The sequence below is a fragment of the Oncorhynchus tshawytscha genome, linkage group LG07 (assembly GCF_018296145.1).
Source record: "Oncorhynchus tshawytscha isolate Ot180627B linkage group LG07, Otsh_v2.0, whole genome shotgun sequence".
NCBI lineage: Eukaryota > Metazoa > Chordata > Actinopteri > Salmoniformes > Salmonidae > Oncorhynchus > Oncorhynchus tshawytscha.
The window spans coordinates 61,096,830-61,109,408 of record NC_056435.1 but is presented as its reverse complement, the minus strand read 5'-3'; the positions used below and the strand labels follow the sequence as shown (position 1 = coordinate 61,109,408).

The 12,579-nt window shown below is 42.9% G+C and overlaps 1 protein-coding gene across 1 annotated transcript in view; it reads right to left on the bottom strand.

Annotated features, from left to right (window-relative positions):
- The window catches only part of LOC112246223 (histone deacetylase 7-like), a 90,639-nt gene extending 79,116 nt beyond the window's left edge, over positions 1 to 11,523 (bottom strand). Inside the window, exon 1 of the mRNA XM_042324773.1 lies at positions 11,312 to 11,523. The gene's annotated coding sequence lies outside the window, so the exon portion shown is untranslated. The remainder of the gene's footprint in view (positions 1 to 11,311) is intronic.
- Between the last annotated feature and the right edge of the window lie 1,056 nt (positions 11,524 to 12,579).

The following is a 12,579-nucleotide window of genomic DNA, read 5'->3' as shown; positions in this document are numbered from 1 at the left end:
TCTGGTGTCCTTTGACAGCTCTTTGGTCTTGGCCATAGTGGAGTTTGGAGTGTGACTGTCTGAGGTTGTGGACAGGTGTTTTTTATACTGATAACAAGTTCAAACAGGTGCCATTAATACAGGTAACGAGTGGAGGACAGAGGAGCCTCTTAAAGAAGAAGTTACAGGTCTGTGAGAGCCAGAAATCTTGCTTGTTTGTAGCTGACCAAATACTTATTTTCCACCATAATTTGCAAATAAATTCATTAAAAATCCTACAATGTGATTTTCTGGATTTCTTTTCTCATTTTGTCTGTCATAGTTCAAATCAAATCAAATTTTATTTGTCACATACACATGGTTAGCAGATGTTAATGCGAGTGTAGCGAAATGCTTGTGCTTCTAGTTCCGACAATGCAGTAATAACGAACAAGTAATCTAACTAACAATTCCAAAAAAAAAACTACTGTCTTATACACAGTGTAAGGGGATAAAGAATATGTACATAAGGATATATGAATGAGTGATGGTACAGAGCAGCATAGGCAAGATACAGTAGATGATATCGAGTACAGTATATACATATGAGATAAGTATGTAAACCAAGTGGCATAGTTAAAGTGGCTAGTGATACATGTATTACATAAGGATGCAGTCGATGATATAGAGTACAGTATCTACGTATGCATATGAGATGAATAATGTAGGGTAAGTAACATTATATAAGGTAGCATTGTTTAAAGTGGCTAGTGATATATTTACATCATTTCCCATCAATTCCCATGATTAAAGTGGCTGGAGTAGAGTCAGTGTCATTGACAGTGTGTTGGCAGTAGCCACTCAATGTTAGTGGTGGCTGTTTAACAGTCTGATGGCCTTGAGATAGAAGCTGTTTTTCAGTCTCTCGGTCCCAGCTTTGATGCACCTGTACTGACCTCGCCTTCTGGATGACAGCGGGGTGAACAGGCAGTGGCTCGGGTGGTTGATGTCCTTGATGATCTTTATGGCCTTCCTGTAGCATCGGGTGGTGTAGGTGTCCTGGAGGGCAGGTAGTTTGCCCCCGGTGATGCGTTGTGCAGACCTCACTACCCTCTGGAGAGCCTTACGGTTGAGGGCGGTGCAGTTGCCATACCAGGCGGTGATACAGCCCGCCAGGATGCTCTCGATTGTGCATCTGTAGAAGTTTGTGAGTGCTTTTGGTGACAAGCCGAATTTCTTCAGCCTCCTGAGGTTGAAGAGGCGCTGCTGCGCCTTCCTCACGATGCTGTCTGTGTGAGTGGACCAATTCAGTTTGTCTGTGATGTGTATGCCGAGGAACTTAAAACTTGCTACCCTCTCCACTACTGTTCCATCGATGTGGATGGGGGTTGTTCCCTCTGCTGTTTCCTGAAGTCCACAATCATCTCCTTAGTTTTGTTGACGTTGAGTGTGAGGTTATTTTCCTGACACCACACTCCGAGGGCCCTCACCTCCTCCCTGTAGGCCGTCTCGTCGTTGTTGGTAATCAAGCCTACCACTGTTGTGTCGTCCGCAAACTTGATGATTGAGTTGGAGGCGTGCATGGCCACGCAGTCGTGGGTGAACAGGGAGTACAGGAGAGGGCTCAGAACGCACCCTTGTGGGGCCCCAGTGTTGAGGATCAGCGGGGAGGAGATGTTGTTGCCTACCCTCACCACCTGGGGGCGGCCCGTCAGGAAGTTCAGAACCCAGTTGCACAGGGCGGGGTCGAGACCCAGGGTCTCGAGCTTGATGACGAGCTTGGAGGGTACTATGGTGTTGAATGCCGAGCTGTAGTCGATGAACAGCATTCTCACATAGGTATTCCTCTTGTCCAGATGGGTTAGGGCAGTGTGCAGTGTGGTTGAGATTGCATCGTCTGTGGACCTATTTGGGCGGTAAGCAAATTGGAGTGGGTCTAGGGTGTCAGGTAGGGTGGAGGTGATATGGTCCTTGACTAGTCTCTCAAAGCACTTCATGATGACGGATGTGAGTGCTACGGGGCGGTAGTCGTTTAGCTCAGTTACCTTAGCTTTCTTGGGAACAGGAACAATGGTGGCCCTCTTGAAGCATGTGGGAACAGCAGACTGGTATAGGGATTGATTGAATATGTCCGTAAACACACCGGCCAGCTGGTCTGCGCATGCTCTGAGGGCGCGGCTGGGGATGCCGTCTGGGCCTGCAGCCTTGCGAGGGTTAACACGTTTAAATGTCTTACTCACTTCGGCTGCAGTGAAGGAGAGACCGCATGTTTTCGTTGCAGGCCGTGTCAGTGGCACTGTATTGTCCTCAAAGCGGGCAAAAAGTTATTTAGTCTGCCTGGGAGCAAGACATCCTGGTCCGTGACTGGGCTGGGTTTCTTCCTGTAGTCCGTGATTGACTGTAGACCCTGCCACATGCCTCTTGTGTCTGAGCCGTTGAATTGAGATTCTACTTTGTGTCTGTACTGGCGCTTAGCTTGTTTGATAGCCTTGCGGAGGGAATAGCTGCACTGTTTGTATTCAGCCATGTTACCAGACACCTTGCCCTGATTAAAAGCAGTGGTTCGTGCCTTCAGTTTCACACGAATGCTGCCATCAATCCAAGGTTTCTGGTTAGGGAATGTTTTAATCGTTGCTATGGGAACGACATCTTCAACGCACGTTCTAATGAACTCGCACACCGAATCAGCGTATTCGTCAATGTTGTTGTCTGACGCAATACGAAACATCTCCCAGTCCACGTGATGGAAGCAGTCTTGGAGTGTGGAGTCAGCTTGGTCAGACCAGCGTTGGACAGACCTCAGCGTGGGAGCTTCTTGTTTTAGTTTCTGTCTGTAGGCAGGGATCAACAAAATGGAGTCGTGGTCAGCTTTACCGAAAGGGGGGCGGGGCAGGGCCTTAAATGCGTCGCGGAAGTTAGAGTAACAATGATCCAGGGTCTTTCCACCCCTGGTTGCGCAATCGATATGCTGATAAAATTTAGGGAGTCTTGTTTTCAGATTAGCCTTGTTAAAATCCCCAGCTACAATGAATGCAGCCTCCGGATAAATCGTTTCCAGTTTGCAGAGAGTTAAATAAAGTTCGTTCAGAGCCATCGATGTGTCTGCTTGGGGGAATATATACGGCTGTGATTATAATCGAAGAGAATTCTCTTGGTAGATAATGCGGTCTACATTTGATTGTGAGGAATTCTAAATCAGGTGAACAGAAGGATTTGAGTTCCTGTATGTTTCTGTCATCACACCATGTCACGTTAGTCATAAGGCATACGCCCCGCCCCTCTTCTTACCAGAAAGATGTTCGTTTCTGTCCGCGCGATGCGTGGAGAAACCCGCTGGCTGCACCGCTTCGGATTGCGTCTCTCCAGTTAGCCATGTTTCCGTGAAGCAGAGAACGTTGCAGTCTCTGATGTCCCTCTGGAATGCTACCCTTGCTCGGATTTCATCAACCTTGTTGTCAAGAGACTGGACATTGGCGAGAAGAATGCTAGGGAGTGGTGCACGATGTGCCCGTCTCCGGAGTCTGACCAGAAGACCGCTTCGTTTCCCTCTTTTCTGAGTCGTTTTTTCGGGTCGCTGCATGTAATCCACTCCGTTACACTGGTTGTAAGGCAGAACACAGGATCCGCATCGCAAAAAACATATTCTTGGTCGTACTGATGGTGAGTTGACGCTGATCTTATATTCAGTAGTTCTTCTCGGCTGTATGTAATGAAACCTAAGATGACCTGGGGTACTAGTGTAAGAAATAACACGTAAAAAAACAAAAAACTGCATAGTTTCCTAGGAACGCGAAGCGAGGCGGCCATCTCTGTCGGCGCCGGAAGTACAGTAGTTGAAGTGTACCTATGATGAAAATTACAGGCCTCTCTCATCTTTTTAAGTGGGAGAACTTGCACAATTGGTGGCTGACTAAATACTTTTTTGCCCCACTGTATGTTTGTATCTGGCTGCTATGAAAGGGAACTATGTTTGTATCTGGCTGCTATGAAAGGGAACTATGTTTGTATCTGGCTGCTATGAAAGGGAACTGTGTTTGCGTGTAATCAGGGGTGTATTCATTCCGCTGATTCTGTTGAAAACGTTTCTTAAACGGAAGCAAACGGAACAAAATGGGGATAATCATACCTGACTTTGTCCAATATATACTCTTGTTTACAACTGTTGGACTAATGATTACACCCTAGATCAGCTACATAGATAGATGCATGCAAGATTGTTCATGGCGGTAATGAATGTGTCAATGTCTGTTACCTTGATTACTCAAATGTCTCTCGACCTGTGCACGTTGTAAACTTTCATACATAGGCTAGGATGTTGGAACCTTATGATGGGTATACGGAAAATTCTATCCCTGGGTGGCCGTCCTCGCATTGAGAGGCACAGGCTGTTTTCACCACCCTCCATCTACGTATCTATCTCAGTCTCTCTCTGTCTATTCTATTTTTCTCTGTTCTGTTAAGATCTGGAAGTAGGGGAGCACCCCTGATAAATCATTATTTGTTTTCTTTTGGGGGGGGTCTCCTCCAAATTAGTGCACTAGGCCTTTATCACTCCTGTATGAGCAGAGCACCCCCGTCCCAAAACATCAACCAACGGCAAAACCTGTCAGTCTATCTGTCTCTCTCTGTGAGTGTGCGTGCATTTTGTATGTGTGTGGGCACGCTGATCAGAACAGCGTGCGAGGGCGGCGAACCATGTCCAACACGTCTCCCGTGCCACTGTGTGTCATCACGGCCTCTGAGTAATGACTGCTGTGTCACTGAGTGGAACTGGGAATCTTTTCCAATGGCATGGCAGTGTCGTGAGTTGACTTTAACATTAATCTGATGGCTGTTATTTATCTAATCAACTATGTTTAATTGTGACCCGATTAAATTAATCATGTAACAATGAATTAACTAGGTCTGGGGCAGCACGAGAGCGGTTCTTTAAAGAGTTACCATCTCCTGAATTAAACTCTAAAGGTCTTTACCTATCACATCTATAAACAGTCAATTTACTAATCATAACCTTGTATCATATCATCATTCTGAACAGTCATATCCTCATTGCATCTGCAAAAACCAGAGCAAAGTATTACACAAATTGGTTAATTATTTATTTACTAGCTAATTAAATGGTAACACAGGACCAACACACTTAATACGTTAAAAACGGGTCCCTAACAGAATGACAACAATATGGCTGCTTGTTACAGAAGACATGGCGAAGGCAAGAGAGAGACCGACAGAGACACTTAGCGTTGGTACTGTCATGACGTTGGCCTGAGTGGGGGAGGTTTATGACCCCCATAAATGCCTTTCCCCTTTTTCCTCTCTCTACTCTACCCATGTGACTATTGAAAATCCCTTGGTTAACATTGAGAGAGAGTCTGGTGACCTCAAAAGATGGGAACGGAACCATATTTAGATAATCCAACCAGTTGAAAATATGTGTTGGTACTAAATGAATATGATGCCAGATCAGTTGGCGTCTGAGACATTATTACTGATGATAGGACGACATAAACTGTATCTTGGAAAGTCTACACATTCTAGTTATCAGATTCACATGGAATTGTTGTGCAATTTACATTTTTAAATATGAAACTATTTGTGAAAAGATTACATTTAATTTTAGCTTCCAAATTAGAGAATTGGGGTTTCATGAGTGAACTATGCTCAACCAGTGGCCCTGCCCATGTGAACAGACATTGGTTATAAACTAGGAAACACGCCCTTCTCTTCCCTCCTATATAAAGCTCTTGACGAAAATGTAACTTTCTGTTCCGAGTACATTAGAGCGTCAGTCTTACGTTAAAAGGGCTCAGATAATAAGCTGTATCCAAGGACGTGTGGACTTGAGGTCCCCACATTGATAGGACAAAGACCACCTACAGAACTAAGCCAACCTTAGTGAACCTAACAAAATTAGCATAGAATTTCAATGTGAAGGTGAAGGACCTACACCTCGGAAGGATGAATTTCGACAACACCAATCAGAATATAGAATGATCTTAAAAGTAAGGCAACTTGGTGTGAACTTTGAACTCTTAGTCACTCCAGAAGTGATACCTCCTAGCCGTTGCGTTAGCAGCAGTCGCTAAACGTGGGCTAGGAGAGGACGGACAGAGTATCCATTCTACCACACTCCAGTTCACCACTAGACAATATGTTAATTCTTAACCCACCAATTTATACAATTTGTTCGAAATGGGCGGTTCCGTCAGGCTGACATGCTCTCTGACCTCACCCAGGGGCATGACTTGTCACTGTTTATGTAAAACAATGATCTGTTATGGCTCCTAAAATCACATCCCTCTCTTCACAAAAAAATATTAATAATTTTTCATATTACGTGCACAACACATAGGATGAGTTAGAGTTTTGGCAAAGGCACATTCCTTTGGGGAATTTGGAGAGGGAGACCTGCATCTTCTACCTTGATTACAACGGGGCGTGAGTTGTTGGGGGGTCTTTCTCTAACATTACACCTGTTCCCTGTCATATCAGGACAGGGTGTTTTGTGCCATTGACCACTGTACACCCTGTAACAACCCTCCAACCCCACCCCCACCCCCGCCCCAACTAAAACCTCTACACCATGTAATAACCCCCTAACTAAACCTCTACACCCTGTAACAACTCCCCTAACTAAACCTCTACACCCTGTAACAACCCTCCAACACCACCCCCACCCTAACTATACCTCTACACCATGTAATAACCCCTAACTATACCTCTACACCATGTAATAACCCCCCTAACTATACCTCTACACCATGTATGTAACTATACCCCACCATGTAATTACCCCCTAACTATACCTCTACACCATGTAATAACCCCCTAACTATACCTCTACACCATGTAATAACCCCCTAACTATACCTCTACACCATGTAATAACCCCCTAACTATACCTCTACACCATGTAATAACCCCCTAACTATACCTCTACACCATGGAATAACCCCCCTAACTATACCTCTACACCCTGTAACAACCCCCTAACTAAACCTCTACACCCTGTAACAACCCCCCCCAACTATACCTATACACCCTATAACAACCCCCAACTAAACCTCAACACCCTGTAACAACCTCCCAACTAAACCTCTACACCCTGTAACAACCCCCCAACTAAACCTCAACACCTTGTAACAACCCCCCAACTAAAGCTCTACACCCTGTAACAACCCCCAACTAAACCTCAACACCCTGTAACAACCCCCCAACTAAAGCTCTACACCCTGTAACAACCCCCCAACTAAACCTCTACACCCTGTAACAACCCCCCAACTATACCAACTAAAGCTCTACACCCTGTAACAACCCCCCAACTAAAGCTCTACACCCTGTAACAACCCCCCAACTAAACCTCTACACCCTGTAACAACCCCCCAACTATACCTCTACACCCTGTAACAACCCCCAACTATACCTCTACACCCTATAACAACCCCCCAACTAAATCTCCACACCCTGTAACAACTCCCCCAACTAAAGCTCTACAGCCTGTAACAACCTCCCCCAATTAAAGAGTTGAGACACACAAATATTATACCCCCAAAATGCTATCCTCCCCTGTTATTGTAATGGTGAGAGGTTAGCATGTCTTGGGGGTATGATATAAAATGCTAACCTCCCCTGTTATTGTATTGGTAGAGGTTAGCATGTCTTGGGGGGTATGATATAAAATGCTAACCTCCCCTGTTATTGTAATGGTGAGAGGTTAGTATGTCTTGGGGGTATGATATAAAATGCTAACCTCCCCTGTTATTGTAATGGTGAGAGGTTAGTATGTCTTGGAGGTATGATATAAAATGCTAACCTCCCCTGTTATTGTAATGGTGAGAGGTTAGTATGTCTTGGGGGTATGATATAAAATGCTAACCTCCCTGTTATTGTAATGGTGAGAGGTTAGCATGTCTTGGGGGTATGATATAAAATGCTAACCTCCCCTGTTATTGTAATGGTGAGAGGTTAGTATGTCTTGGGGGTATGATATAAAATGCTAATCTCCCCTGTTATTGTATTGGTAGAGGTTAGCATGTCTTGGGGGTATGATATTTCTGTGTCTGTAACTTTATCACTCATCATTATTCACGATTCTTTCAGGACTATCCATAATCATCCATATTAAGTGTTTAGAAACATATTATATTCTTATTTATAGTAAAAGTGACTCCAAAATAACACAATAGATTAATTACCATTAATTTCTATTGGGCACAAAATAATCTAAAAAAAAAAAGAAACAGTGCTTTGTCAATTTGTAGTCATTGCATGCTATGAATATGGGGCCGAATACTTAAACGGTTCCCCAGATTCAAGCTGACAGTCTGAACTTTAACCTCATAGTCATTGTATCATTTCAAATCCAAACATGGAGTATAGAGCCAAACGACGACCCATCTTGTCATTTTACATTTTCAATGTGGAATTTTACCTCACTTTTTCTTGCTGTTAGCATTGTTACGGTATTGACATTCACACATTGTTACGGTATTGACATTCACACATTGTTACGGTATTGACATTCACACATTGTTACGGTATTGACATTCACACATTGTTACGGTATTGACATTCACACATTGTTACGGTATTGACATTCACACATTGTTACGGTATTGACATTCACACATTGTTAAGGTATTGACATTCACACATTGTTACGGTATTGACATTCACACATTGTTACGATATTGACATTCACACATTGTTACGGTATTGACATTCACACATTGTTACGGTATTGACATTCACATTTGTAATATTGTTAATGATCCATCAGACCCATAATGCCCCCACTTCCCTCTCTGAATTTGACCTGTGGTCCAGGTATACCAAGACTGAGAGTCAACTATTGTCCCAGAGACTTATGTCTCAGTAGGCTACTTCTGGCTGACTGTGACCTTTTGACATCTTGACCTCCACAGATTAAACTTTTGGACGATTTATCACTGGGACAGAAACCATATTTATCACAGACCATATGTCATTCAAATGGAGGCCGATTGCCAAGTCTGGCATTTCACAGGGAGAGTTTTTGTTCCACTAAAATTTGATTGATTTTATTTGATTGAATTGAAATGAATTTTATATTCTGAGAAGTCATACCATAGGTCCAAGAAGCATAACACATGGTGAACCTGAGTGCAATCATAGACGTTAATACGCAAACCTTATCAAGTTTTACTTTTCATAACTATGTACCGAGGACATTTTGTGAAACATCACTGTTTCATGAATGTATGCTGTGTTCTGTAACTCTGGAAGACTTGATCTGGAATGAGTGACCATTTCTGTTATGGAAGTACTGCATTGGTTTGTTATATGCGATACATTCTAATCTACTGTATGTCTCGTATAGCTTCATCAGTGAGAAGTGAGCATATCAAGCATTTCGCTACACCTGCAATAACATCTGTTAAATATGTGACCAATAACATTTTATTTGATGTATCAAATGGTGCACATCTACAATATGAATTTGTCTGTCTTCTTGAGTCCAGTTAATGTTTTCTGGCTGCTCTAGTCCAAACCTCTATACAAAGATCTTTCCACTCTCCAGGTCTGAGTTAAAACCAACAACAACTCCTTGGACTGTAATTTGAGTTCGTCACCTCCAAGTCAGAGCAAAATAACCTGTGAATGTCATCATTATGGACCATCATTGTCAAAAAGGACATAAAACATAAGATTTAGGAGCTCAACAGACCACAAAGACATAGGTCTATATATGGAGTAGTCCTGGGGAGTGTAAAAATAGAGAGGAACTCTTGTGTTTTGGGCGAGAGAGCGAGCAAAAGGCTAAGCCAATCATTCAATCATGTGTTTTTATCAAAAATGATTTATGTATGGTGCACTGTAAAATCACGTGGGAAAAAACAATCAAGAGCTGGGAATGCTCTGCACTCTATTCATGTATTTTTGATGGCGTTTTATCCCATTTAAGATTCATTTATATTTTCAATTTTTGTTTGGTTACCTGAGATTGACCCACACCATAGAATTACTATCAGTTGTAAAGTACACAAATGTTCATCTTATTCAACTAGGGCAGCTTTTGTAGCTATACAACTAAGAACACTTTGGTTTCATTACTGTTTTGTGTCATTACTGTTACAATTTCAAATTGTAATATGACTGTCATAAAGAGTTTTTTTTAAAGGAACAAGAAGACGTGTGCCAATATACAGGAAGGGGATGAGACGGGAAATGATATGGACAAATTGCAAGCACATTTTGTTGATGTGTTAATTTTCCCTGCTTATTAGGGACCTGTAGGGCAGTGATCAGGGCTATGAGACACATGGAAAGACATTGGCCGGATTATGAAAGCAGCCCAATTCACTCTCTATGCCTCTAGCTATCGCTCTCTCCCCTCTCACTCTGCAAGCTTTACTAACGCATGGGGCAAAGGAGCACATCAGAGTTATCAAAACAAATTGGATCATTAGGAAAATCCCCCTTACCCTGTGTACTCTCTTTTTTTCTGTGTCTCACTCTCACTCTTTCTGTTTCTCTCTCTCTCTCTAACACACACACACACTCCCTGACACTGGTGTTTTATGTTTCCTAGTTCTGAGTGGACTCACTCCTAGGGGTGGGTGGGTCTGTTTGCAATTTTCTCCCCTCTCCCTGTGCCAAGTCGGAAAAAGGAAGGAAAAACAATGATGATCTTTTCCTCTGAACACCTTTGTGTTTTTTGTATATGTTGTGTGGTATTATTTAGCACTAACAACAACACAAGTGTGGGAAGCAATGCAAAGAGAGGAAAAACCAAGCCAAAGCCATTCATGCACCAGAATGCGCACATCGAGAGGCACATGAACATTAGCTGGTGATGTCAAAATGCTCACAACGAGAGGCACATGAACATTTGCTGGTGATGTCAGAATTCAGGGAGCTTCAATCAAACAAACAAGATGAAAACGATGATGAACCAATAAAGCCTAACTTTTCCAGCTTAAATAAACACAACAACAACACGTCTCCTCATCTGCAAACTTGTCACCCAATGTCCTTACTCTCTAACTTGAGCATGTCGGCAGGGTAGCCTAGTGGTTAGAGTGTTGGGCTAGTAACCCGAATGTTGCAAGTTCAAATCCCCGAGTTGACAAGGTACAAATCTGTTGTTCTGCCCCTGAACAGGCAGTTAACCCACTGTTCCTAGGCTGTCATTGAAAATAAGAATTTGTTCTTAACTGACTTGCCTGGTTAAATAAAGGTTAAAAAAAAAAGTTAAGTAAAGTGACATCTGATTATCTTGCCAGCCCATCTTTAATAACATAGATAAACCCATGAGAAACACAAGTAGTACCCACCTGAAACATACTGTAACAGTAGAAGTATTTTGGCTTACCAGTATTAGGTTTGGTCATTCAGGGCTAGGTCCAACACAGTCAGCAGGTCAATCTCATAGCCGAACCCGGGACAGGGGGGAGTGAGTGGATGTGAGTTCAGATCCGTGCTAGATAATGAAGTTCTCTCTCTCTCTCTCTCTCGCTCTCTCTCAGACTCACACAGTTGCTCAGCTCTATCAATCTGCTGTAACTTTTGTCAATGTAGCACCCGAGCCAGAAGCTACTCGGAGAGGAAGAGGAAAAATGAGAGAGTGTGTATGTGTGTGTGTGTGTGTGTGAGAGAGAGACAGAGAAAGAGAGAGAGAAACAAAAAGAGAGAGAGAAAGAGAGAGAAAGAGAGAAACAGAGAGAGAAAGAGAGATATCATTACCATACCATATACAGTATCATTATCATATCATTACCAAGCCCTGCAATGCCAAGAGTTGAGCCAAGAAAAGAGTCCCCTCATCCAGCTGGTCCTGGGGCTGAGTTCACAAATCTGTTCTACTAACAAACTGAAGCCTCAGGAGCAGAACATCCAATCAATCAGAATAAAATAATTTACAACACAGTCAAAACAAAACTACATTGCTTTTTGGGAAACACAATCACAAGCACAAAGCAAAAGGCAGTGCTATCTGCACCCTAAATCGACATTACACTGGCTAACTATTTGACCATGGTTACTGATCAAAACCTAAGAAAAACCCTGACAAAGCACAGGCTCAGTGAGCACAGCCTTGCCATTGAGAAGGGTAGACAGGAAAACCTGGCTCCCTGTAAAGGAAAGGCTGTGCAACCACTGCACCACAGCAGAACCTGAGACAGAGCTGCATTTCCTGACAAAATGTCAAAAATATAAAACAATTAGAGTGTCACTTCCCCAAATTTGAAACCCTTATTTAAGGATTCAAAGACCTCTCTGATGAGAATAGAATACCCGTCCTGTTGGGGGAGGACGAAGAGAGCTGTGGGTTGGCAGCGCACTACATTGCTGCCTGCCATAAGATGAGGGACAGTGTCTGACAGACCAATCAACCTGCACATGTCCTCTACTGTATGCTTATTGGTATTGTTCAATGTATGGTTATTTTGACCCTTGGTTATTGTTGTTACTGTTGACAATTTTGATTCTTATTATCTTAATATTGTAAATATCCAAAGTAAGCTTTGGCAATATGTACATTGTTACGTCATGCCAATAAAGCAAATTTAATTGAATTGAGAGATAGAGAGTGAGACAGAGGGAGAGAGCAAGAGACAGACAGTAAGACAGAGAATGAGC